At 38.8% G+C, this 27,541-nt stretch overlaps 1 long non-coding RNA gene across 1 annotated transcript in view; it reads right to left on the bottom strand.

Moving 5' to 3' along the window:
* LOC147318949 (uncharacterized) overlaps positions 1 to 27,541 on the bottom strand; it is a 130,957-nt gene that overhangs the window by 63,932 nt on the left and 39,484 nt on the right. Inside the window, exon 2 of the long non-coding RNA XR_015131514.1 lies at positions 16,785 to 16,935. This is a non-coding gene — a long non-coding RNA (uncharacterized LOC147318949). The remainder of the gene's footprint in view (positions 1 to 16,784; positions 16,936 to 27,541) is intronic.

The raw sequence follows: 27,541 nt of genomic DNA, 5'->3' as shown, positions 1-27,541 counted from the left end.
AAATGTTCACGGTTAATGATTGCTCTCCCATATTTGTTTTTCCCCCCCTTCTCTTCTCTCTTTAGTTAAAAATCAGCATGATCTTGTTTGATAGACATGTTTACCCAAGCTCTGGATGGAATTCATTAGCCATAATTAAGCGTTTACTTGATCAGGAGGGTAAAAAAAAGGATTATGTGAAGTCAGATTAAAGGGAGCTGAGTGAAACCAACGAAGAGATTATCAAGCGCTGCCAGGCAAGCAGCCTGCCTTTGGAGATGGGCCCTCTCTGATCGCTATCTCGTTAGTGCTTTATTCGTCAAGCGTAAGCTAATGCCTAAAACAAGCTTGGCTTTATCCAGACTCTTCTGCAGGAGCCCAGCTCTAAAGATGTGTTATTGACCGATGGTGGAGTGTGTACGCTAAGACAGACACGAGTTTAAAATGCCTATAGAAGAGAACAACCAGCCACCTCAAACTTGTCTATGATTTAGAAAGAAGGGCGCAGTGGCTGGGTCATCTTTGCGGTCCTTGCTGGAAATTGTAAATGCTACATGCATTGTCTTTCTTTTCCTCTCTTCTTTTCCGTCTTTGTGTTGGTCACTGAGTATCATTAAATCACACAACCTATGTGTTATACATTGTGATGGACCGTGCAGCGAAGGAAACTCGGGCACAGGTTAAAGTCTAAAAAAAGGGTTTTTATTTAACCCCAAAACAATTGATTCAATTGTACAGAAACATCTAAATCTAGGGCCCATAAAAGAGGTCAAAATAACAGAATTCTACTCAAAAGTTAAAACCAATACTCAGACAAACTGACCTACCTAAAAAAGACAAAGGGGAAACATAAATAGTGGCTGATCAGCCCACAAAAACACAAAAAAGGGGTAGAACACAAAAAAACTAACTGAAACTAACATTACAAATTCCAAACCCCCCCATCATGATCCAGAGTTATGGTATGAGCCAATTTACAGTTCTCCATCTAGGCTTGCTCCGCCCCTTTTCCACTTAAGGGACTGGAGCAGCTGCAACTGAGGTAACTCAGACAACAAAGAGATTAAATCATACATAACAGTTTAAACTAAAATGTGCACACTTATTTTAGAATACTGTGTTATGTGAGTATGTAAATTAATTTTAAACCAAAACTAGTTAGTTATTATCCTGTATTTAGATCCTATATTTTAAGAAAGAAAAATGTGAGTGTAGCGTTATGTGTAAGCCTTTACACTGATATTTAGTGGATATTACCACTGTTGATATTTTTATTATTTTTACACTTCTATTCATTGCACGTCATGAGACATGACTATGGTCTTCATTTAGTTATTTGTAAAACTGTGAGGTATTTGATCCAAAGACAAATACAACTGATGCACGCACATATACTGTCTGCTTACAGATCAAGTTACACGTATAAAAATACTCTTTTAAATGCCAACTACAGCTATTCGGGTTTGAAATTGTAATTGTCAAACTGAGAACTCAGTGAAACGTGTCCATTGCTGTGTGATGGACTACACCTGATGTTACTCTGCGAGAGGTTCTTGAGTTCAGTAAATTTCAAGGTCATCAACATTTTACATTCACTATAAATTACCTTGCAAGTGTTTCCCACTAAAATTGTGCAAACACACAGCTAAAAGTCTGTATAAGTGACAGGAAGAGCTGCCAGCTCCTGCAAATACATCACTGGGTTTAGATCCTTTCTGATTAGCAATGCTGATAGTTACAGAGTTACTTTACACGCACACTCAGTTTTCAAACAACAAAGACCTGAAAAATCTTGTGAACCTCAATACTACCACAGGTAGCTGGGAAAATAGGTTTTGCTGTTGTGATGTTAAAGAATTGACCTTTTGGAAGTAAATTAAGTTATTTCACATCAACTTTTCTGCATCCCATCTTTCCATTTATTTTCTTGCACATGATCTTTGTCAACAGAATTCCGTATCAGAACAGAAATAGTAAAAGACACCATCTCATTCTCTTCACACAACTCCTTGTAATAACAGGTCAGGAATGTTAAAACACTCCTGAATGTTAAAACATTCCTGACCTGTTGATTTAAGGACTGCAAAATATACCCTGTCTGATTTTTCCTGGAATGCTGAAAGAAAACAGTAATGAGACCTGTGAGAGATGCCAACTGGTTGGAAACCAAAGAATACCTGCTGCTGGCTGAGATACATGGCAGCCTAGTAAGCCAGACGTAAGGATTACTGGCTTTTCAAAGAGAAAGCAAAACTATGGATTTAAAGTTTACTGCATGAAAAATGTTTAATTTAGCTTTTTTTTTTAATGTTTTCATTTGATAAAAAAGGTTGCCAAATTATTTGAATTATCTAATCACGGCATGGTGCATCTCAAAAAAGTAAACATTCATATATTATATTGTATGTGTGTGTATATATATATATATATGGATGGATGGATATATATATATATATATATATATATATATATATATATATTATATGTTATATAAAATGAAACACTGGAATTTTTTTCTTTTATTTTGATGGTTATTGCATGCAGATCATGATCAGACATCCAGTATAGCAAATTATTACAATCATAATACATGTCAAAATATTTGAATATTTGATTTCAATAGTAAATTGACACTGAAACAATTTGTATCATATATATTGAAAAGGTTGCTGACTTAACTGGTATCTAGATCACGATCCAGATCATCATAACCTAAGCCAAAGATGTCCATTGCTGGTTGTTCGCAGCATATTAAGTTCAGTGGAAGTGAAAAGTGTGGCAGGAAAAGGTGCACAACCCACAGGAATGATCACAGCTTTGACAGGATTGTCAAGAAAAATTGAAGAACTTGGAAGAGCTTCTTAAGGAGTGTACTGAGACTCGGGTCAATAGCCTCCACACACACATCTAATATAAAGGCACTCCAGAACCAATGTCAGGAGCATCTTACCTGGGCCAAGAAAAAGAACTGGACTGTTGCTCAGTGGCCCAAAATCCAAAGTTAATAATGCATTTCAATTGGAAATAAAGGTCCAAGAGTCTGGGAGAAAAGTGAAAAGGTACGAAGTGTTTGAATTCTGGTCTGTGATGATTAGGGGTGACATGTCATCTGCTGGTGTTTGTTGGCCCACTGTCTTTTATCAAGTCCAGAGTCAATGCGGCCGTCTGCCAGCAGATGTTAAAGTATTTTATGCTCCTATCCCCTGACAAGCTTTATGGAGTTGCTGATTTCCTTTTGCTTCCCCAGCAGCAGATCGTATGCAAAACTGAAGTGCAGTATACAAGTACACTGAACACATTTTAACTGAGTCATTAAGATTGTGGAAGAATACTGGTACATGGATTTGTAAATGTGCAGTTCACATTCCCTGGGCTCTTTAAATCCAAGAGTGCAATTAATACCACTTATTGCACTGACACATAAATGCCAATTGAAGTTAAAACTTATGCATAGAAAACGGAGAAAAAAGAAGAGCACGATCATAGTAAGAACTAATCAACTTCTGAAACATTTGCTCTGCGTGTTCAACTCTGCTTTTTTTTACCTGTAGAAAATTCAAGCTTTGGCTCCTCAGTCTGGGTTTTCGTGTAACAGAATCCACAGTCTCAGCTTGAACTTCACTCAGGGTCAGGAGCTCTTCTGCCATTGCTTTATGTTAGCATGTTTTATTCCAGGTACTTGGAGAGATTTCATGTTTGTAGAAATATGCAGTTGTTTCTGGATTGGAACAGTTGATACTATACTGCGATACTCTTTGTCTTAAGAGCACAGAATTCAAAAGGTGCATATCACCTTTCCACAAAAGATGAACACTGCTCTACACATGGATTGGAATCAGGTGAAGGCAGGGAATTTGATGAATGGTGGTACAAAATTGACAGCTGACGGTTCCAAATTACATTTTTGCATATGCCGCTTCCCTCCATGCAGCAGGCTAGCATTTTACAGCAGGTATGAATGCCGAATACCAAAAAAATACAATCTAAAAAAGTTTTCCATACCAAAAATGTATTTTTTGGCTACTGACTGTTTAGTAACAGATATGAACATCCTGTTAAATAAATAAAGTTTGTTGTGTTCCTGCTGGACCTATACTGTATGTGAAGCAGTTTGCTTTGACCTGGAGTAGCACATTAGTCTACAGTGGCTTGCAAAAGTATTCGGCCCCCTTGAACTTTCCCACATTTTGTCACAAACATGAATCAATTTTATTGGAATTCCACGTGAAAGAACAATACAAAGTGGTGTACACATGAGAAGTGGAAAGAAAATCATACATGATTCCAAACATTTTTTACAAATAAATAACTGAAAAGTGGCGTGCGCGTAATTATTCAGCCCCGTGAGTCAATACTTTGTAGAACAACCTTTTGCTGCAATTACAGCTGCCAGTCATTTAGGGTATGTCTCTACCAGCTTTGCACATCTAGAGACTGAAATCCTTGCCCATTCTTCTTTGCATATCTTGTCAGGATGCATCATAAAAAATGTGGTTAAATATTTAAAATCAGTCACAGTCACTGATATACAGCTTAGAGGAAACATTCATTCTTCGAGTGGCAGAAGCGGCTAGGCATATTGCTTAAATTCAGTGTGATATGCTTTGAAGAATGTGGCAGAGTTGTCTGATGAAATCAAATAGAAACAGGAACTGATGCTCTATTTACTCTGCAAAGTATAGCTCCAGACTTTAAATACTCTGGTCATTCAGCCAATATAAATCCATTGTTTCTTTGTAGATGTTGAGTAAAACTCATAAAATAATTTGTTATTTGTTGGTAACTCTTGGTCAAGGATAATTGGGTTTGATTATTTCCCTATATAGTATTAATAAGGTTATGTTACATTTATTTTGTTAATTTGTTGTAGTAGAATGCATTCACTTAATTAACAGTCTGTGTAAACCCTGGTGATGGTTGTTTTGGAAAACACCAGTAGATTAGTAGTTTGTGAAATACTCAGACCAATGTGTTTGGCACTACAACCATGCCATGTTCAAACTCACTTGAATCACCTTTCTTCCTCATTCTGATCTTGCTCAGTTTGAACTTTAGCAGCTTGCCCTAATGATGTGAGCCCAAATGTAATGTAAATGCTTTGCTGCTATGTGATTTGCTAATTCCATATTCACATTAATGAGCAGCTGAATAGGTATGTGGAAAAACAGTGACCATGAGTGTACGTGCATTTTTAAAGAATAGGAAAAACAAGAAAAGGAAATGTCTTAAAGTAGGCTAAGCTTAAAGTTGCTTTTCATTTCCAAAAGGGAGTTGCGAATCTGCCCATTCTGTTCCTTATTTAATTTAATTGTTGGTCCTGAATGAAAGGAAATATCTTTTTCTACTTCTGTTTTCTTCCCACTGAATTTTCAACCAGCGACTTCTCAAGTTTTCCAACCAGAGGCGTTCCTTATATCCATTTTCCTTATATCATTACCCCTGTGTGTTGTATTACCACAATGCAGATATCAGGACTCATTTCTCAAACTTGTTCACTTTGCACAATGAAACATTTGCATGAATGCACACAAATACTGCACACACACCACAGTAAGCAAACTACACGAGGGTATAACAACTTTTGATGTGCAGCAAGAAAATAAATCAGCTTGTACTTGAATATGTGCACATCAGAGCCCTTTGGTTATTGTAATTACAAAGTGCAATAAATCAAAATAGAAATTGGAAGCACTTTCTGTAGCTTTTCTCTCTCCCAGCTGATTTTTTTCAGAAGATCCTACTGCTGATGCAGCTTTTCATGAGACAACAAGCCCTGGAGAATTGCGCATGTCTCAGCAAATATGAGAAATCGACATCAGGGGTAATGAAGTGACTGAAATAAGAGTACGTGCTGCCACATGGAGTTGTAATAATGTTTTCTTCCAAATGATCTGATTGTAGGGTAATAATTAGCGTGCTTTTGATTAACTTTGGACAAAAGTCTTTAACTCCTTAGTGGACATGTCGACTCTGAAGAATTCTCATGCATTACATTGTAATTACATAGTTTAAGAGCTTCTATGAGTTGCTCGTGTGTATCAACACAAGACATAATCCAGAGTGAACCATAATGAATTTGTTAGTAATATTACCACTGGATAGCACTTAGTGACTTATTATTTTCACTAAAGAGAAAGGTGACAGATGCAAGCCAGCTCCAAACACACTATTATTTGCAGTAAAATCATTTATAAGACTGACAACTTATTCTGTCGAGGATTTAAAGACAACAGTTTCACTCTGCTTGCCGCACTAAAACGGAAGAATAACACCATAGTAAAAGGTGAATACAAAGTGCATCTCTTGCAGTTTTCACTATGACTTTTCATTCAGCTGGGCTTTCTTTGACAAGCTACAAAAGAATGCAGACTTCAATTTTACCATTGTAGAATTCATTCCAGAGGTAAAAGTACCAAATTCCAAAGATGATTCCATGTTGCTGCAGTCAGCGAAGTCGGATTATGCAGTATTAATACTGCATTGCTCTAGGGGAACATGTCATATTAAGTTAGGTGGCAAAAGAAATGCATGGCTCAAGGTTTCTAGGCTTCTAGAACATTTCATGCAGACTTAGTATGTGGGGCCGTGGCAGAAACAGTGGGGCAGAACTCCAGAGAGCATGCCCTTTCAACCAACCCTGAGGTCAGTGGGCTGTCACTATCACTCTGCAACAAATGTCAACACTCCATTTTGATTTGTGTGTATTTCAGAGTGACATCTGAGTTTTTGCAAGTCATGGGCAGATTGCATAGTATGAAGAGTCAGTATGTATGAAAGATGTAACGCAAAAGAAAATTATTGTTAAATTCCTAAAGTGATTTTTTTTTCTGCAACAGGCCAAAAACTCTGCAAATTCTGGAAAAGAGAAAAAGAACTACATAATTACAATCCTTTGGATGGTGAATACACATGCAAACTGCATACAGTACACTATAAAGATCAGTGCATATGAGTAGGGGAATGAGTATGCATCATCTTATTTGACAGAGATCTGCAAAAAATTTCGTAATGTTTAACAAATGTGGCTATTATGTGGATGTAAATGAAGCCCCATTTATCCAAAAATGATAAAAGAAAATTGGGGAGGGTCCGGGTAAGAAAACATGACTGGTTTGACACAGTTAAAACTAAGGATGGTTAATAAGCATTCATGCCTCAGTTAAGCCAACTCTTAGAAAATTGCACTAAGATTAGGAGCCATGACTTTACATCTTGGTTTTTTAAATCTTAAGCATAGGATGTACCCACCATGCAACTCTGGCAGGATATAAACTTGACATTGCTGATAGCTAGCAAGCTAGATGTTAGAATGTAACCATAATCAAAAATAAATCTTTAGAGTTACATTTATAGTTCTTGTCTTTCATTAGAAAGCTCAGTACACTTAAGCTAATACTCATGAGCTAACCTTCGCTCACTGAATCGCATTAAATCAACACAATATGGCCATAATTGTTGTTGACTGGTTGTGATCCAAAATATATCTCCACCTTTCAAGATCTTTGCTAACTGTTCAGTTTATTTTATCTGTTTTCCACTTAACCAATCCAACAGGGACAGGCCTGATTTTTAACAAGCAGCAGACAATTTTTTGGGCTTTCACTTTTATTGAAGCTGTCTTGTCTGTGCCTTGGATGATTGCTTCAGTCAAGAAAGAACAACCCATGATGAAGAATGTTCTCTGGTTTCCATGGCTACTGATCCTGTGTAGCGGAGCACAATTGTCAGTCTCAATTACAAAACGGCTGATTAGTATCAAGGTACTTGTGCCAGAGGAAGTACTAGAGCTTTTCAGATCCACAGGCAGCTGTGCGACTGAGGGGCAATCAAAGTGTGTGATTGCCACCATTTCATAAGAACTCTGTTTGTTTAGCGAATTAGCTACAAAATCAAAAAAGAGGTCAGAAATGCTCTGATCACCTATGAAGAAGGAAAACTTTGGAGTACATCTTCTTTAGACCTTACATGTTGCGAACGTGAACACATTTTATTTTTTCTTATAATGCATCTACCGTGAATTATAAATATTCCTTTCTTAAAGCATCAATTTATCCACTCTGCATTTAATTTACAGATGACATTTAATTTAACCAGTGTGGAACCGAGAACTTTGTGGCATTTCAAAGCTAATTAGAATGATATAATAGAAGAAGAAAAAGGTTCGTAGGTTATTTGTTAGAAATTTTTTGAATGCAACATGTATCCAAAGAGAAGAAGCCCTTATTTATCTCTGTTGGTTCGCCTGGGTCAGGAAGAGGACACAATCAAGCTAATAACAAAATTAGCCTTGATCAAATTACTTCTGCCTTGGTGGTTAATGATACTGCAAAGTTTGGAGCCCCCTGGAGCCAAGAATGCACATTTATCTGATGTTCGTAGTGCAGATTAAGTTAAATTACCTTTAAAATCACAGAACACTAATGCTTATGGGTCTGTAGTCCTTTAGGCTTCCTCAATAGTCCCTCCTCATAACACAGTTTCACTGTACCTTAGCAGCATCAAATGACTTTGACATCTGCGTTGTCAGCATACTTTCGCTGCCATTTCAACTTAATGTGAAAGAAACTAGATGGGTAGACATTATGAGGCCTGTGATAAACAATGTTCTATCTTTAACCTAAGCTCTGTAGCTCTAGTGTCTTGGTCAAGGACAATTCCAGTGTAATATCTTTACTATGTGGGATTGGATCAAGTCCTGCCATGGTTTCTGTCTGTGCCCAAGGCCACTCTAGTGCCCAGTCAGACTTCACAGCCACAGAGCTCTCAGTCTCCCGGTGGGAGCTCATGCTCAGTGTCAGGTGTCAGGTGGAGTTATTTGGGCCCCGGAAAGAGGACTCCATTGTTTGTGAAAGCCCCAGTCATTGTCACAACACATCTCTTGCCGCAAGGAGAGATGTTACAGGAAAGCTTCTGTGGTGATCTGATCTCTGTTAGTAGAGTTAACTGCAACAGGAAATGTGGCTTACATCTACAGTAAGGTTTCATGCATCTGAATGGGTCGCATAGCTACAACTGCCTTGGGTGAAAGAGCAATGTACCAAAAAAATATAAAATAAAGCAAATCTTTAATACCTTACAATCATACCTCAAATCTACTATATTGAAAATATATTTATTTATTATTTTGTACTGACCAATTATTTTGGATATAAAGCAGCGAAAAGGCAGAGATGATGGTAGAGATGCAAAGGAAGCAATGGAAAAGTTTCCTTGAAGCAAGAGTGAATATGATACCTGTCACTCTACATTTCAGCTTTCTTATCACGAGGCAGCCAGAGCAGATGATGCGTGGTTTTTGTCATGTTGCTCCAGTCAGTCTTAAACAGAGTGGTTAAACTGACTTGACTATATTAGCGCTTGACTTTCAGATGACCCTTTTTCACAAAGACTCCAGAAAGAGCACTGCATATTTATATGATTGATCTAAAAAGTAGTAGGTTGATAAAAAAAAAAAAGCTTACATTTTTGCAAGTCCTTGTGAATTGAAAGAAATTAAAATGAGGGGCAGCAGAGAGATAATTCAGAAATTGAATGGTGATAAAACTGAGCCTTTTATTCAGTGTTTTGTGAATTTACAAGGTCACCTTGCTTTTGACTACAACAGCAACAGGAATTCATGTGGCAGTTGCTCTTATCTTATTCACGACTTTCGGCACTACAGTACAAGAGAGGCACATCCATACTGTACCCCCAGGCCTTTTTGCAGCTTGACATGCTGCTGTACTGTCTGCTTAGCTGTCCCTTCTGTGCTCTGCTGTGGTATCACTACACCTAGTCTACACTCTTTTTACCTCTGGAATGACCTTCCCACTTCAGACAGTCATAGCTGTGGCTCCAATCTTCCATCATAGGGTGAACATCACCTTCTGCACACTGAACAAAAACAACTCTTACTCCTCTCACTGCAATTACTCCCTGAGAAAGCCCATTTCATCTGTCTTTTGCTATTATTGTATTTATGTTATGAGTCTTGCCCTTTGCTCCTTCTGCAACCCGTTCTCACTCCCAAAGCGTAACATTTTACGCTAGGTGACAAATCGTCACCATATTACGTTTTCGGCTACCCACCACGTTCCTAAATGACGACCTCGGAAAAAGAGGAAATATGAGAACCGTCTGGACTGAACCTACACATGTTCGCTCTTTTTCTTCAAATCGCTTAGAAACACGCTATTTAACATCATTAAAGTCCTGGTTACGGTCTGGAATAAGGTTATGGTTAGGGCTAGGGATAAGGTTAGGTTTAGGGCTGGAATACAGGGCTGGAACGTCTATTACCGCGGGAGCGTCATTGCACTGGATTCCAGCCATAACCCACCGCGTACCATAAGAACGCCGAAGGTCTCCTTTCGCGTTCCTCAGGAACGCCGCGGGACGTGACAAAACGTCGACATGTTACGCCTCGGGAGTGAGAACGCTCTGTGCTCCTACAACAGTGATATACAGTTACAGAAATATCTACTAAATGTGCTTTAAATGGGACATTAGTTATTTTGGTAATTTTTTAAATTAAATTCTACTTCAAGTATCTCTTTCCTCACTGTAACATACCATTGTTTGTCTTGTCTCCTTCATGCGCCGACATTTTCAACTTTTTGTAATGTCCTTTTTTATTATTAAGCTTCTCTTTGTACAAGTATTTATCACTTTGAATTACAATAAAGCCAACTTTTTGTTGGCTTTATCGTATTTTTTTTCATACAGCTACTAAATTGTACATGGTTTTACAGATTGTGTTTATAGCATTTACTTGTATAATTGACATAACCATAAGCAATCTTTTGAACTTGACTGTTATTCATTGGTGTTATCCAATATTGGTGTCATTGGTGTTACTCTTGAGTAACTCAAACAACAATGAGTTAACACATCAGTAGTGGTGCTGCTTAAGAACTTAAGTAATCTGGCTAACCCCCTCCTTGTTTAATGTTGTTGCAATCCATGTATCGCATGTCTTTACCAAACTATTCCTTGATGGATTAAGAGACATTAAAGAGTTCTTCCATTTTAATATAATGCCTTAGTAAGTTATTCATATCTAAAGTGTGGACATTTTATCCCTATGCAGTCATAAGGCATCTATGAACAGTCTTGTATCCAAATAGCTGTTTTAAAGCTAGTTGGGTACTGCAGACATATGACTGCTAACAGTGTGACTTTAACTTGTCAGAAACTTTGGATGTGTGGTAATCATGAAATCATATGATCGAGTAAGGCCTCAATCATATGAGCTTAGAAACTGGTCAGTGACAATCTCAGAAGCACCCACTGGGAGAGAAACATGTATATTCCCCAACCAGTTACAAGTGCTTGCTAGTGGTTGGTGGTAGTTACTAGGAAAATAATTGGTAAGAATAATTATTTATAACCAACTGGTTAGTAAAAACCTGTAGCTGTAGAGAAACAGTGAAAAGTGTTACACAAACCAGAAACAAAAGGTTTGTCTTCAAAGCAAAAATTGTGCCTTTTTAAACACGTTAGCCAACCGGTGGTCTGGGGCAGAACTTCTACTTTGAAGGCGAAGCTTCTCCATTTCCTGTTTGTGTCCCAGTTTCTCGAGTTTTACTACACTTTAGCAGGTAGTTAACTTTAAACTTCAGGCACCTGTGAAAATATGTTAGCAACCAAAGCAGTTAATTAGAAGTTTCTAGTAAAGCATATTCTTTGCAACTGATTTCACCCAATGAGAACCAGCAACCTCCAGGTACCACTGCTGACTAGTCAATGAATAGACATTTTTCTTTAGCACTTGTTGTCTAGGCAGCCACAAATGCAGTGGGTGCATGATGCCACATAAAAAACCTGAATAGCTGTGTTGGTCTTCTGTAAAAAGCTAATTATTTGTTTTCAGAATAATTATCATATTTTCCGGACTACAAAGCGCACCTGAATATTAGCCGCACAAGCTAAAATCAGGGGAAAATCCTGTTTTGTACATACATTAGCCGCACCTGACTAGAAGCCGCAGGGTTCAGAGCTTGTGCAGAAAGTAGCGGCTTATAGCCCCAAAAGTACGGTAGTTACAGAAGAGAAAGAAAACGTGTTCCTCAATCTCAACTGCAACAATTTACAAAAACAGCTTCAAAAATTGAAATAGTCCAAGTTGTCCTTGAAAATAAAATATGCAATACATCCATCAACTTTGTCTGATAGCCATTTATTCATGAATGGGTATAGGGACAGGGGAAAGGGTGTTTTCTTATCTTGGTTGACCTTCTAGCAATTTATATGCATTGGAATGCTATTTCTTTAACAAATATTTAACTCATTATAGTGGTTTGCATCTGCTTTTTTATGAAGGTTACTAGAAAGCCTTTGCCTCTAAAGTCTTGATTTTTTGACAAATTCAATTAATTAGTGTGAAGTTGACAAGACTGTCTTTGAACAGCATGCACAGAAAATTACAAATACTGTAGTTTTACCCTTGTATGACACAGGCGACTCTTGATCTTTCACAATTGCCTGCCTTATGGTGTTTAGCAGGGAAGTGATGATATATGTTCCAGCTAGTAAAGGCTTGCAAGGTAATTAACAAATGCTGTCTTGGCTAACAAAGTACAGCCTTGATGGAAATGCATTGCTTTCATGGAGTCCCACAGCTAGGCCACTCACAAAGATGCTGTTTAATAGAGCTAGATGAATGGACTGTGACTTGGACCAAGCAGGTGGACCTTCCACTACCCCCATCTAGACCCCTACTGGCTCAAACACTCATATACAATCACAGACACACATGGACCAGTGCACATACACATCATCCTCAAAGGAGAGTGTGTACAGCTGCAAGGTGAAACATGGCAAAGAAGAGACCAATTATCCTCCAGACAAATGACTCAAGCTGTGGGAGGCCTCATCATTTTTCTGCCGCAGTTTGAAACCATGCTGTTGTCGGCGGCTGACAACTGGTCTCCTCCTCTGTAGCATAGCCCTTTGTTTATGGTACAGGCCACTTCAAAGAAACACTTTACCAACAAACTGTTTGAGTGATTGGGTTAAGATGTCACTGTGTTTACTTGTAAGATATATAGAGATAGAGCAAATACATAGCTATACAGGGAGTGCAGAATTATTAGGCAAATGAGTATTTTGTCCACATCATCCTCTTCATGCATGTTGTCTTACTCCAAGCTGTATAGGCTCGAAAGCCTACTACCAATTAAGCATATTAGGTGATGTGCATCTCTGTAATGAGAAGGGGTGTGGTCTAATGACATCAACACCCTATATCAGGTGTGCATAATTATTAGGCAATGTCCTTTCCTTTGGCAAAATGGGTCAAAAGAAGGACTTGACAGGCTCAGAAAAGTCAAAAATAGTGAGATATCTTGCAGAGGGATGCAGCAGTCTCAAAATTGCAAAGCTTCTGAAGCGTGATCATCGAACAATCAAGCGTTTCATTCAAAATAGTCAACAGGGTCGCAAGAAGCGTGTGGAAAAACCAAGGCGCAAAATAACTGCCCATGAACTGAGAAAAGTCAAGCGTGCAGCTGCCAAGATGCCACTTGCCACCAGTTTGGCCATATTTCAGAGCTGCAACATCACTGGAGTGCCCAAGAGCACAAGGTGTGCAATACTCAGAGACATGGCCAAGGTAAGAAAGGCTGAAAGACGACCACCACTGAACAAGACACACAAGCTGAAACGTCAAGACTGGGCCAAGAAATATCTCAAGACTGGTTTTTCTAAGGTTTTATGGACTGATGAAGTGAGAGTGAGTCTTGATGGGCCAGATGGATGGGCCCGTGGCTGGATTGGTAAAGGGCAGAGAGCTCCAGTCCGACTCAGACACCAGCAAGGTGGAGGTGGAGTACTGGTTTGGGCTGGTATCATCAAAGATGAGCTTGTGGGGCCTTTTCGGGTTGAGGATGGAGTCAAGCTCAACTCCCAGTCCTACTGCCAGTTTCTGGAAGACACCTTCTTCAAGCAGTGGTACAGGAAGAAGTCTGCATCCTTCAAGAAAAACATGATTTTCATGCAGGACAATGCTCCATCACACGCGTCCAAGTACTCCACAGCGTGGCTGGCAAGAAAGGGTATAAAAGAAGTAAAACTAATGACATGGCCTCCTTGTTCACCTGATCTGAACCCCATTGAGAACCTGTGGTCCATCATCAAATGTGAGATTTACAAGGAGGGAAAACAGTACACCTCTCTGAACAGTGTCTGGGAGGCTGTGGTTGCTGCTGCACGCAATGTTGATGGTGAACAGATCAAAACACTGACAGAATCCATGGATGGCAGGCTTTTGAGTGTCCTTGCAAAGAAAGGTGGCTATATTGGTCGCTGATTTGTTTTTGAATGTCAGAAATGTATATTTGTGAATGTGGAGATGTTATATTGGTATCACTGGTAAAAATAAATAATTGAAATGGGTATATATTTGTTTTTTGTTAAGTTGCCTAATAATTATGCACAGTAATTGTCATGGTCCCCGTGCCTGCTCGGCTGGCCCTGTGTGGCTACATGTTATGTTTTGTCTTTTCTCTCTCCTCTCTCTCTGCTCGCTGCCTGGGCGGAGCTCATTGTGAGCTCCCGGCCTCCACCACCTGTAGGCAATCACCTGTGGCTCCTCACCTTGTTTGCTCCCGCTACTTAAGGCAGTGACTGAGAGCACCTCGCCGCCGGACTATTGAGTAACGCTCGTCAGTGCTACTTTAGCCTCAGCCAGTTTTGAGCTCTGTCCGTGAAAGTTCCGTGCTAACTCTTGTTCTCTGTATGCAGATTTCTCGTGCTTGGTTTGGAGACTCTGGACGCTTTTCCCGACCCCTCTCTGCACCCCTGGGAACCCTGGCCCCCTTCTCCTTCACCTGTATATAGTGCACCTGGAGTGTGTAAATAAACCTGTTTTTCTGAGATTTCAGTCTGCGCCGAGTCCTCCCTGCTCCTCCGTGACAGTAATAGTCACCTGCACACACAGATATCCCCCTAAAATAGCTAAAACTAAAAACAAACTAAAAACTACTTCCAAAAACATTCAGCTTTGATATTAATGAGTTTTTTGGGTTCATTGAGAACATGGTTGTTGTTCAATAATACAATTATTCCTCAAAAATACAACTTGCCTAATAATTCTGCACTCCCTGTAGTAATAGTAGTAAAGAATGATGCTCTAAACTCACATTTTAATTTACTATTACAAACATACAAAAACAAGCATTTGCGTATCTTCCTAAAAATATCCAAAGTAAAAATGAGCCTTCCATATATAAAAGAAAGTTCAGACTCTTTCAATTCTGGGATTTTATGTATCAGAACATAATACAAGTTATTAAAGTAGATAAATACAATCTCGGATTAACAAAAACACATGGCACGTCACATTAAGTCATGGTTCATTTAAAGCTAAAACAAAATTCTGAAGCAGTGCAAAAAGAGTGCACGATTACTGCTTCCACAACAGTTAAAAGGTTAAGTAGCAGCCAGGTGGTTTTAATTTGAAATGCACTTGATCATCAGCAAGTGTGATCACCAAGACCATCATACATCGTTTCCAGACCTCAGTCCTATAGAAAATCTGTGTAGGGAACTGAAGCTTTGAGTTGTCAAGCGACAGCTGAGAAACCTAAACCTCTGATAAGAGTAGGCCAAAATCTCTCCTAAGATGTGTGCAAAAAGGGGTTTTCCAGTAAGTACTAAGTCATGTTTTCCTTGGGAATCAAATAGTTTCACGCGATGACATGTGTGATATGCTTGAAAAAACTTTTATGAAATGTTTTTTTCCCCAAGTCCCTGGACTTTTGGTTATTATTCAGTCTTTCTCTATTAAAATGAAGCTACCATAAAATTTGAGTATATTTTCTTCGTGAGTGAGCAAACTTAAAAATTCAGCAGGAGATCAAACAATTATTTCCCCAAATATTTATCCACATATGTAAAATAGAACTGACGATAAATATACTTCTCTTTTCATATCACTGTATCAACAAGCCCCGCCAAACTACACCGACCCCAGCAAAGGTCTTTATTAGAACGGAAAAGTGGAACAGATGCATCTAACAGAAAAGCAGATTCGAATAAAATGTTCTACTAGTCTGGAGAACTTTTTATTTTACTTATTTTACTCTTAAATTTTTACTGTTATGTCACTACTACTTTGTTAGTCTGAAGCACTATGGTGAGCAAGAAATCATGAGAATACCTTTGTAAAATATGCAATACTGATTAAAATGTTTCCAAAAATGTTTGTGTCTAACAAAATGACAAGATAGACGAGATAGAAGAAACACTGTGATAGTGCAAACCCCCACAAAGGCAGCTTACCCTCTGAGCAGCATTTGCTTTTAAGGGAATAGTATTGTATTTTGTATATTTTCATTTTGTTTTTTTTGTACTTTTTAAACAGAATGCAGTGCAGTAAAAATAATGCATTTTAGGGTCAACTTGAAAGAAAGGCAGATCTGTAACATGTAAAAGATCCTCAGCGGAGCAGCCTAATAAGACAGGTTTCAGGGCTGAAGAGAGGTGAGGATGTAAAGAGCTGCAGACTGAGGCAGAGTGGTATTAAATGTGGATGAGAGAGAGGCTGCAGATGTGAAAAAATGATAAACTTGAGCTTTTCTCCTTCAAAAAAATGTGTTTCTAATTTTGCAGTAGCAAGTTGTGAGGTCAAAATGTTGGCAGTGACTATTTCAATCTTTTAGTGCTTATTTGTAATATCTTTTTTATTTTTCATAAAGAATATCACATTTTACCAAAAGTTCCATTGTAACTATAATGCTCTTCTACAATAATTAAATTATTGAGCTGTTGTGATGTGCTTTTTGTTGTTCACTTTATTTATTCGTAGCTTCTAAAACACATTTTACCTTCATAATCTGTAAGAAGATCTGGGACAGTGCCTCTGGATTGGCAGACTGGGGTGGTGGTTCCCATTTTTAAGTAGGGGGATCGAAGGGTGTGCTCCAACTACGAGGGGATCCCACTCCTCAGCCTCCTGGGAAGGTCTATGCCAGGGTGCTGGAAAGGAGAGTTCGTCCATTACAGTTTTTTCTGAATGCTTAAACCCTAACTGTGATTCCTGTAGCACAATCTCTAAAACTATTCAGACTTATAGCAAAACCACTCACTGAGTTTGCAAAACTAAAAGCACAAAAACTGCTTTGCACTCAGTTTGCAATTTTGTAACACACACTTTGCAAAACTGTAGGCACAATTCACTGCACAACACTCAATTACCAAATTTCCAACACACTTCTAGCAAAAGTATACACATGTATGGCTATCATTAACACTAATTTGCCAACTGTCTGGCACACTTTCACATGTGAAAACTTTTTTAGATAATTAGTTCACTTTGCAATCAGCCTAAGCACTATAATACAGGTAAGCTGTGTGTGCGGAGTACAATGGAGGGAGCAGAAAGAGTGAGAAGTAGAGGAGGCCGAGGAAGAGGACGTGGAGGTGAAGAAGTAGGATGAAGAGGACAACAAGGACAAGGAGGAGCAAGAGGAAGACGAGGAGGGGGGAGAGGAAGATGAGGAGGGGGGAGAGGAAGGGTAGGAAGAGTAAGAAATAGAATTGCTGATGACATCAGAGCTACAATAGTGGACCATGTAATCAACCGTGGAATGACCCTGAGGGTAGCTGGCCAACGGGTCCAGCCTAACTCGAGCCGCTACACTGTAGCAAGTACCATAAGGACATCTTGAAATGAGAATCGGTTAGTACAGTCACTTCGCACAAAGATTTGTAGCACTGCCATATGCCAATGAGAAACACACCAATACCACTGATGTAAAAATACTGAAATTGTTACTTTACAGAATTGCTAGATGACCAGATGCTGGGGGCAGAGGAAGCATGTTCACTGCAGACCAAGTAACCCATATAGTCATTATGGCGATTGCAAATAATCCTATACTTGGAAATAAACACTTGTGTTTGTTTTGATGTGTGTGAATAAACACCAGTACTTGAAGTTTGGATTCCTCTATGCTTATGGATCTATGACAGAAGTAGCTCAAACTGACATAGCCTACCTTGTGCACAGAGGAAGCAAAAGCCAGATGTGTTTTGTATTCATACCATCAGTGTGCAGTTGGCGTATTGTGTGCTTAGTAGGTGATGGCTTGTGTGTACTGTTTGATACGGAAACACCATTTTTACGAAGGTGTGAAGAGTTAATCTAGCTGTGTTTGCTTTTGCAAGAGAACTACAATGTTTTGATTATTGGGTGACAGGTTTTCTTATTTGTGTGAAGAGTTTTGCAAAATTAGCCAATAGTTACAAAAAATGTGCTTAAGCAATCAGAAAAAACTGTAATTGAATCTTGGATACTGGAGAAACAATGCAGTTTTCATCCTGGTTGCAGAATACTGGATCAGCTCTTTATCCTCTCAAGAATATCTGAGGATGTGTGGGAATTTGCCCAAGCAGTCTACCTCTGTTTTGTGGACTTGGAGAAGACATTTGACTGCGTCTCTCAGAGTCGGGTATGCGTCTGGTGTATGGGGTAACTGGCCCACTACGAGCCATTTGGTCAACTATTGCAAAAATTTGGTACTCATTGCCAAAAGTAAGTTGCGTTCTCGGTGGGTGTTGGACTCTGCTTGGACTGTCCTTTGTTACCAATTCTGTTTTTTGACAAAATTTCTAGGTGTTGTCACATGGCAGAAGGCTTTGACTTTGGTAGTCTTAGAATTCCATATCTACTCTTTACAGAGGATGTGATACTGTTGTCTTCATCAGGTGGTAGCCTCCAGCTTGTACTGGAGCAGTTCGCAGCCAAGAAGTAGAGGAGTTTCTCAACCATAGGCCCATACAACACTGCACACATTATTGCATTCCTGGACACCTTGCATGACATGCTCGCTGTTCAGAGACCAGAGCAGACCCGATATGTCATCATATGGGACAATGTTAGTTTCCATAGGGCTGCTTTGGTCCGCAACTGGTTTACAGACCATCCATCCTTCATGGCACTCAACCTCCCTCCATACTCTCCATTCTTGAATCCCATCGAGGAGTTCTTCTCTGCCTGGCGCTGGAAAGTGTATGACTGTCATCCTCATCAACAGGTAGCCCTTTTACAGGCAATGGAGGAGGCATGTGGAGATATTGACCAGGCATCATGTCAGGCCTGGATATGGCATTCAAGGAGATATTTTCCCCGGTGCCTTGGACTGGAGGATATCGCATGCGATGTGGACGAAATTTTGTGGCCGGACCCAGAAAGACGACATGATGTAGGCTGATTGTCTTTTTTTCCCCTTTTATTTGTGGAATTCCTATTTTGTGTTCTGACTTTGTCTTGGTTTTGATGAGTGTGAATAAACACCAATACTTGACGTTTGGATCCTTGTATGTTTACATGACACTATGACAAAGGTGTGACCTCAAATTGACATCTGTACACAGAGAAAGCAAAAGCCAGATGTGTTTTGTATTCATACCATCAGTGTGCAGTTGGCACATTGTGTGCTTAGTAGATGATGGCTTGTGTGTACTGTTTGATACGAAAACAACATTTTTACAAAGGTGTGAAGGGTTAATCTAGCTGTGTTCGCTTTTGCAAGAGAACTAAAATGTTTTGATAATTGGGTGACAGGTTTTTTTATTTGTGTGTAGAGTTTTGCAAAATTAGCCAATAGTTACAAAAAATGTGCTTAAGCAATCAGAAAAAACTGTAAACATATGTAAACAACATTCATCTCTTATACCTAATGCAGAGACAGTATGAAACTACACTACAATGTGACCTGGGGAGTTAATCTACACAATATCTCAACAAGTTGCTTAGTCAATGAAAGATTTCAGAATAAATTAACATAAGAATTTCCCCGGAGGACTATTCTAATCAGAGTATACTATCGTTTTCTGTTCCTGCTTAATGAATCATACGAATTATAGTCATATTATAAATGGCAAGTCTTTGCAGGGCTATTAGTTTGTTTCTTTAGGGGTCTAATAGAAGACATGCTTCATTTAGGGCCCTGTAGTGTCCCGCAGCAACACGAAATGAATTGCATTATTTCCAACAGCTGCCATTTTCCAATGATCTTATCAGAAATGCACTAACATAATGTGGCAGAGGAAGTTATTATTCCAGACCAGCCGTCTCACTCCTACTCCATAATAGCATTCATCTTTCTGAGCAGGTCTTTTACTTCTAGCTCTCCGTCCTCCTCGCACATTTCCCACACATTCATTCTTAATTACAAAAGATGGATTCCATCAGTAGATACATTTCTGGTCAAGATTTACATTCAGTAGGAGTTTGCCTTTAACTTTCATTTTGATGCTAATGCCTTGTGCTTTATTAACTCCCCAGCGTGTAAGCCCAGCGTGTAGAATGTGTGACTGCCTGAATGCAATAACACCTCATTCAATATGTTGATTAAATTTTGGTGCATCCGAAGAGATGTCCATAGAGATTTCACTAGGTGGGACAATATCCCTTCATCCTATTACTGGCCTTAGGCTTACTTTTGGTTACTGCAGAACTGAGAACAGCCTTTATTTTTCAATTTTTGGCTTCTTTTGTTTTGCCCCCAATATGAGTGAAGTGCTTTATCTGGCAGGTAGTCTGTAGGACAATGAAACAAGCACCTCTCAAGTGCACATTTTTCCAGGCCTAATCATGCCGCACCTGCTTTGCCCGTCACACTTGTTTGTCATCACTGAGAATGAGATAGTTTCATGCTTCCATCTTCAAATCCATTATAGTTATAAGCAAAGTTCAATTGATGTATGAAATCAGGACGATAGATGATTTATTATTCTTTCTGAATACGTCGTTAGCTAGGTTACTGTTACATAATATAACTTTTTTTTAATCACATATTCTTTTGCTGAAAGCTTTACAAAACCAAAGACAATCATTGCTTTTATTCAGTGCTAAAATGTTTTTTTAAGTGTATGTAAATGTGAAATTTAATATTTAACTAATTCTCTGATAACTAAAACATGGCAGATATACACAGAAACTTTATTACTAAAAAAAATACAGTTCTTAATAGGGATACAGAAAACAAATTTATTGAACAAATTCAGTTTGGTTATTAACCCTCTCAGGCTCAAATTAAACTTTTTGTTGCTAATGCACAACCAAGTCCTGCAGTGGTACTTCTGAGTAAAAAAAAAAACCTCATAAAATATGTATGTAGGGTAATCAGGTTGTTAGTTTTTAACTGTTGCAAATCGTCGACGCCTGCCTTGAGAGGGTTAATCAGCAAATTTTTTGTGCAGTCAAACTGACAACTGATATGAAATCCATCTTGTAGCCAACAGTCAGTAGGGAAAAATGTGTATTTTCCAACCTGTTGGTGAGTGATCGCTGGCTGTTGACAGGTGAAATCAGTAGCAAAGAAGGTGCTGTACCAAATATGTCTTTCACAACAAGCTTTACATTTTCATTTGAAGCCTTGTTTGCATGGATTACGCAAACTTGTCTCCATTTGCTTGCTGAGCACAAATAAAGGCTGCTCCTTACTGCTGCAACAATGACACTATTTAACAAGCACACCTTTTAATTTCAAGGTGAATCTTCCCAGATCTTTGGTAGACCAATGTTTATTGGTGATGGTTGTGGGGGAGTAATCATTATATATATATATATATATATATATATACACACACACACACATACATATAGGTTATCAGGCAAAGATCCAGGGAAGCTGAACCACAACAGAAAACTCCAGGACTGAAGTCCAAAACAGTTAGCTGAAAGTTGCTAAAATGCCTTATGCTGTGCGCAACTGAATAATAACTCTCTTTGGACAGTGTCAGAGATTGTTTAATATAAAATTACTGCAGCCTTGATATATAAAGAACATAAATAAATATTGTAATTTTATTGGTGCCGACAAACTTAGCTAATATAGACGTTTACAGTAGCAGATGCTTTCCTCCATCACTTTTTTAGAATCAGCAAAAGATATCCATGAATATGTATGGAACATTTAATAGATAATCCATTATTTCTAAATGATTGAGGAGAAGCTTTTTACAGACAGCTATTAAAACATTACACTGTGGTATATTTCTATGCGGTTCCCTCTCCTTTATGTGTTCCCTCCAGAAACTATACAAAAACAAATCCTCAGCAATAGCTCAAACTCTAACACAAATCCCATTGTGTCAATCAAACTGCTCAATATTTTAAACACGAACGAGACTGCCCTCAGCCTCCTCTAGTCTTATACAACATCACTGCAGTGATAAAGCAGCTTGTGGTTTAACACAACATCTTACAACATGAATGCAAGGACATGGTGGTCTGATTACTTAAATAATACATGAGAAATCTAATGAACATACTCAGACGTCACCTGCCTGTGCCGCACCGAGCGTTGATTAAAGTTTGCCTGTTTGGCATTTGAATAATGAACAAACACTGTGAAGAAATGGCAGCCATTAACCTTTCAAAGAGTCCCTCTTATTCTAAATCATGGTGTATCGGGACGTTCCAATACCTGAATCCTATTTTCCACTACATTACCCCTTTGGAAAAGATTCCAGCAGTGTTCCTGTCAACAGGTATGTCTTTTTTCTTTTTTTAAAATGTATGAGCAAAACGACGAGTTGCTATACTGTCTGTGTACTTGCCCTTATTTAACAGTGCATGAAACAGTCAGTTAAGTGTAGATATGGATATTATAAAATATTTGAAATCATCTGCTGGCATTAAAAACAGAGACGTGCAGTTTTTTGAAATGACAATTAAAAGTTGTGACACTCATTAGTTGGCACCACAAAAACTAGTCAGTCATTAATAACATTTTAATAATTACTTAACTGTTAGCTCTACAATGTTAGTACAAGCAGCGGCAACTGTAACAGCAGGACCACTTGTTCTCCATAATAGAAAGTAGTAAAACCCAAAGTGGAAACATAAATAACCACCTTGTGAACCAATATAGCTCTAAAGTCTGGGATCTAGAAAATGAATTAGGTGTGTCAGAGTATTTTTACACATTCAACTAAAACAATATGTAACTATATTCTCCACAGGTGTGTTGACTCACATTTCAATGGGATTGAAAAAATGGGTCAATTGATTATCAGTGTTTTTTTAAATGGCTATTACAAACGTATATCATCTCTACCCTCAGTGTTTAACCCGGTTAGAATATGCTCAGTTTTGGCTGTGAGTCATTTAAGTTTAAACTATAACAATTAGGTTAACTTGATGCTAGTCTGCTTACTTGGCTCTTTCTCAACTGTGATTTCCCTAATGCTTGACTCGCTGTTCAGGTTCCTATTGTAGCAGATATTGATATCATCAAGCTCCTGTCTAAAATTCTAACTTTATAGTTTTAAACTATAGTTGACAAAGCTAATGGTCACAGCATGACTCTAATAATGTAAAATAACCTTTTCTTTAGCAGGTGGGTGGGGGGACAGAGACAGACGGACAGGCAGACAGATCTGCTGCATTTCTGTTAATTTCTTCTGTTACTTAAATAGATTACTTTTCAGAAGGACGCCAGAAGCCTGCTGAGTTTGAATTCTGTTTGCAGAGCTTTAACAGCATTTGTACAGTTAACATGCTGCTATGAGTATTGTTAAAAACAACCTTGTGATGTTTTCATTCAAGCTGAGAATCTGTGGTTAACAGCTAAATATTACGCGGCTTTCACAGCTATCAGGTGGCAAAATGTGGTGTCTTACTGCGCTTCCACATTTTTCTTTCCTTTTTAAAAAGCGGCCTTTGCGTGTTTGTGGCAAACATTTCTGCTTCCGCCAAGCATCTATGGTGTCTGCTCAGTCTTTGCTCCAGGAAGTGGTACTGTATCTTGTTAAGAAGAGCTTTTCAAGGAATAAAGTAAAACTTTTCCATCAGTTAATTAATTTAATTATTGAAAGCTCTTCCCAGCAGTTAAAATGTTATTTTAAGTGAGATTTTAAATATGAGTTCTCAAATACCAAAAAGACGAAACCTTAAAACCTCTGTCGATACTGCAGTAACCAGATAAAAGGTGTTCATGCAATGATTTGTGATGACTTCATAGCAATAAAAGCTTATGGCAGCAGAGTGTGCACACTGCTTTTACTGGGACTTCTTTCAGCCATCACTTATATACCACAATACATATTTTAGCAGTATATATAAAGGCATGCATTGGCAGGCAGCAGCAGTGACTCAGAGTACGTAAAAGCATTGAGATGTAAACATTCATCTTAATTATCTGGAGGACAATATTTGCATTCATTAAGCTGGAGTGCTTTTACTGGACATTAAAAGAAAGATGTGTGGTATGATGAGGTTAATTTTGTCTCAAGTATAGAATGAGTTGTTGAGAATAAATCACAGTGACACCAACAGTAGAGCCTAATACCGTATTTCTGCAGCCAAGCGGAAACGCAAGTGATGTCTGGCTAAGCTAAAGAAGAAAAAAAACTCTCAGGTTTTGTGCTAATGTTCAGCATATGGTCACAAAAAAGTGTGACAATCAACACCAAAAGGTGCAAACTACCCTAAACAACTGCATACGCTACCATCTGCCGGATATTTCCTGAAGTTGCTGCTTCTTCAATTTCTTTCTTCTTTTTTTAATGAACAGGAACAACAACTACATGTAGATGTCTTCCCATTCAAATATTGGCCAAGTCTCAAGCTTGTAAATTTCACATTGTGCAGAATTACTGTGTAATGAGGCGGTTGGAAGATGAAGAGTCCATTTCCAACAACTACTCTCCTTAACATTTCGTGATTGTGCATGATTTCATTGTGCTTTCCTTTAAAAGAACTATATCAAAAAGGAATTGTGAAGTTAAGCGGAGTATGAGGAAATATGATTTCTGGATTCTTTTGTCAGACATTTTCTTTTAAAATAATTGGGATATGCTACCAATAGAATTGCCCAGTGTGTAGTTTGAAAGTCTGCCGCTTAGACAGAAAATGTACAAACAGCCCTCGGACCAGTAATGACTTTGGAGGAAGGGTAGTAAGGAAAACACTTCTTTAACAATGTGCTGAACCTCTGCAATTCTTTTGCTGCATCCACTGAAATCCTGAGGAGTAAAGAAGAAACGAGGAAAAACAAACCCTCTGTAAACTGTAAATAATGAAAAGTCATGTTCAGTGTTGATGGAATACTGTGCTGTCGACACCTCTGTCTAGAGTGCAGATTCTGAAGTAGTCTTGGATGTTCATCAAGATTCATGCTGGTAGGTTCCCGCTGGCTGGGATTGACGGCCTATTGTTTGCCTTGACTAAACAACCTCATCATTTGGTTCACCTGTAAAGCTTAATATTCAAGAGCAACATTAAAATGTAGGAAAATCTTGATAATAAGAATGAATTAATCCATGAGTGCTGAACACGTCATAGACACCTCAGCTTCACTACTGGAACTTTAACATTATGCACTCCATACTGTACAGTGATGCCACTGTTTTGCACATGTCCCAACTCTGTATATTTTTATATATTTTATTTATTGCTTACTCTATTTAATTTGTAAAATATGTGTACACACACACACACACACACACACACACACACACGTAGAAAAATATTTAGTATACACATCCAGAAATGCATATACTATTATACAGTGGGGCAAAAAAGTATTTAGTCAGCCACCGATTGTGCAAGTTCCCCCACCTAAAATGATGACAGAGGTCAGTAATTTGCACCAGAGGTACACTTCAACTGTGAGAGACAGAATGTGAAAAAAAAAATCCATGAATCCACATGGTAGGATTTGTAAAGAATTTATTCGTAAATCAGGGTGGAAAATAAGTATTTGGTCAATAACAAAAATACAACTCAATACTTTGTAACATAACCTTTGTTGGCAATAACAGAGGTCAAACGTTTACTATAGGTCTTTACCAGGTTTGCACACACAGTAGCTGGTATTTTGGCCCATTCCTCCATGCAGATCTTCTCGAGAGCAGTGATGTTTTGGGGCTGTCGCCAAGCAACACGGACTTTCAACTCCCGCCACAGATTTTCTATGGGGTTGAGGTCTGGAGACTGGCTAGGCCACTCCAGGACTTTCAAATGCTTCTTACGGAGCCACTCCTTTGTTGCCCGGGCGGTGTGTTTTGGATCATTGTCATGTTGGAAGACCCAGCCTCGTTTCATCTTCAAAGTTCTCACTGATGGAAGGAGGTTTTGGCTCAAAATCTCACGATACATGGCCCCATTCATTCTGTCCTTAACACGGATCAGTCATCCTGTCCCCTTGGCAGAAAAACAGCCCCATAGCATGATGTTTCCACCCCCATGCTTCACAGTAGGTATGGTGTTCTTGGGATGCAACTCAGTATTCTTCTTCCTCCAAACACGACGAGTTGAGTTTATACCAAAAAGTTCTACTTTGGTTTCATCTGACCACATGACATTCTCCCAATCCTCTGCTGTATCATCCATGTGCTCTCTGGCAAACTTCAGACGGGCCTGGACATGCACTGGCTTCAGCAGCGGAACACGTCTGGCACTGCGGGATTTGATTCCCTGCCGTTGTAGTGTGTTACTGATGGTGACCTTTGTTACTTTGGTCCCAGCTCTCTGCAGGTCATTCACCAGGTCCCCCCGTGTGGTTCTGGGATCTTTGCTCACCGTTCTCATGATCATTTTGACCCCACGGGATGAGATCTTGCGTGGAGCCCCAGATCGAGGGAGATTATCAGTGGTCTTGTATGTCTTCCATTTTCTGATGATTGCTCCCACAGTTGATTTTTTCACACCAAGCTGCTTGCCTATTGTAGATGCACTCTTCCCAGTCTGGTGCAGGTCTACAATACTTTTCCTGGTGTCCTTCGAAAGCTCTTTGGTCTTGGCCATGGCGGAGTTTGGAGTCTGACTGTTTGAGGCTGTGGACAGGTGTCTTTTATACAGATGATGAGTTCAAACAGGTGCCATTCATACAGGTAACGAGTGGGGGACAGAAAAGCTTCTTACAGAAGACGTTACAGGTCTGTGAGAGCCAGAGATTTTCCTTGTTTGAGGTGACCAAATACTTATTTTCCACCCTGATTTACGAATAAATTCTTTACAAATCCTACCATGTGAATTCATGGATTTTTTTTTTCACATTCTGTCTCTCACAGTTGAAGTGTACCTCTGGTGCAAATTACTGACCTCTGTCATCATTTTAAGTGGGGGAACTTGCACAATCGGTGGCTGACTAAATACTTTTTTGCCCCACTGTATATTGTACATATATTTATTAGTTTCAGATGTAGCCATTCTTGTATTTTGCTTGTTTACATTATTGTATTTTGCACAACTCTGTTGCTTGTGAAGCTCGCACACAAGAATTTCACTCACATGTGCTGTACCAATGTACCTGCACATGTGATGTGACAATAAAAGTGATTTGATTTGATTTGATTTGAGTGCACAGATAAGACATGGAACAGTCAAAGACTAGCTGAATGCAAGTTTAATTTATTGGCTTTGTTTAATGTTGAACTTCTTTCTGAATATACTTGATGAAAACAAATATGCATTTGGGGCTTTTTGAAATGCACATATACAAAAAGATGTGAGTAAAATATGTAGCATAGTGTGTCTAACTCATCGGGTCTTTCCTTCTTTTATTTCCTCTTTTTTTCAGACAGAAAATTACTTGTTGGCAATCATTTACTTGTACTCAATCTTTCC

The sequence above is a fragment of the Aulonocara sp. 'chitande type north' Nkhata Bay genome, linkage group LG11 (genome assembly GCF_057382095.1).
Source record: "Aulonocara sp. 'chitande type north' Nkhata Bay isolate Kocher_YH1m ecotype deep benthic linkage group LG11, A_spYH_male_GT1.1, whole genome shotgun sequence".
In the NCBI taxonomy this organism is placed as follows: Eukaryota; Metazoa; Chordata; class Actinopteri; order Cichliformes; family Cichlidae; genus Aulonocara; species Aulonocara sp. 'chitande type north' Nkhata Bay.
The sequence above is the reverse complement of the archived record's forward strand: the minus strand, read 5'-3'. Positions and strand labels throughout refer to the sequence as shown.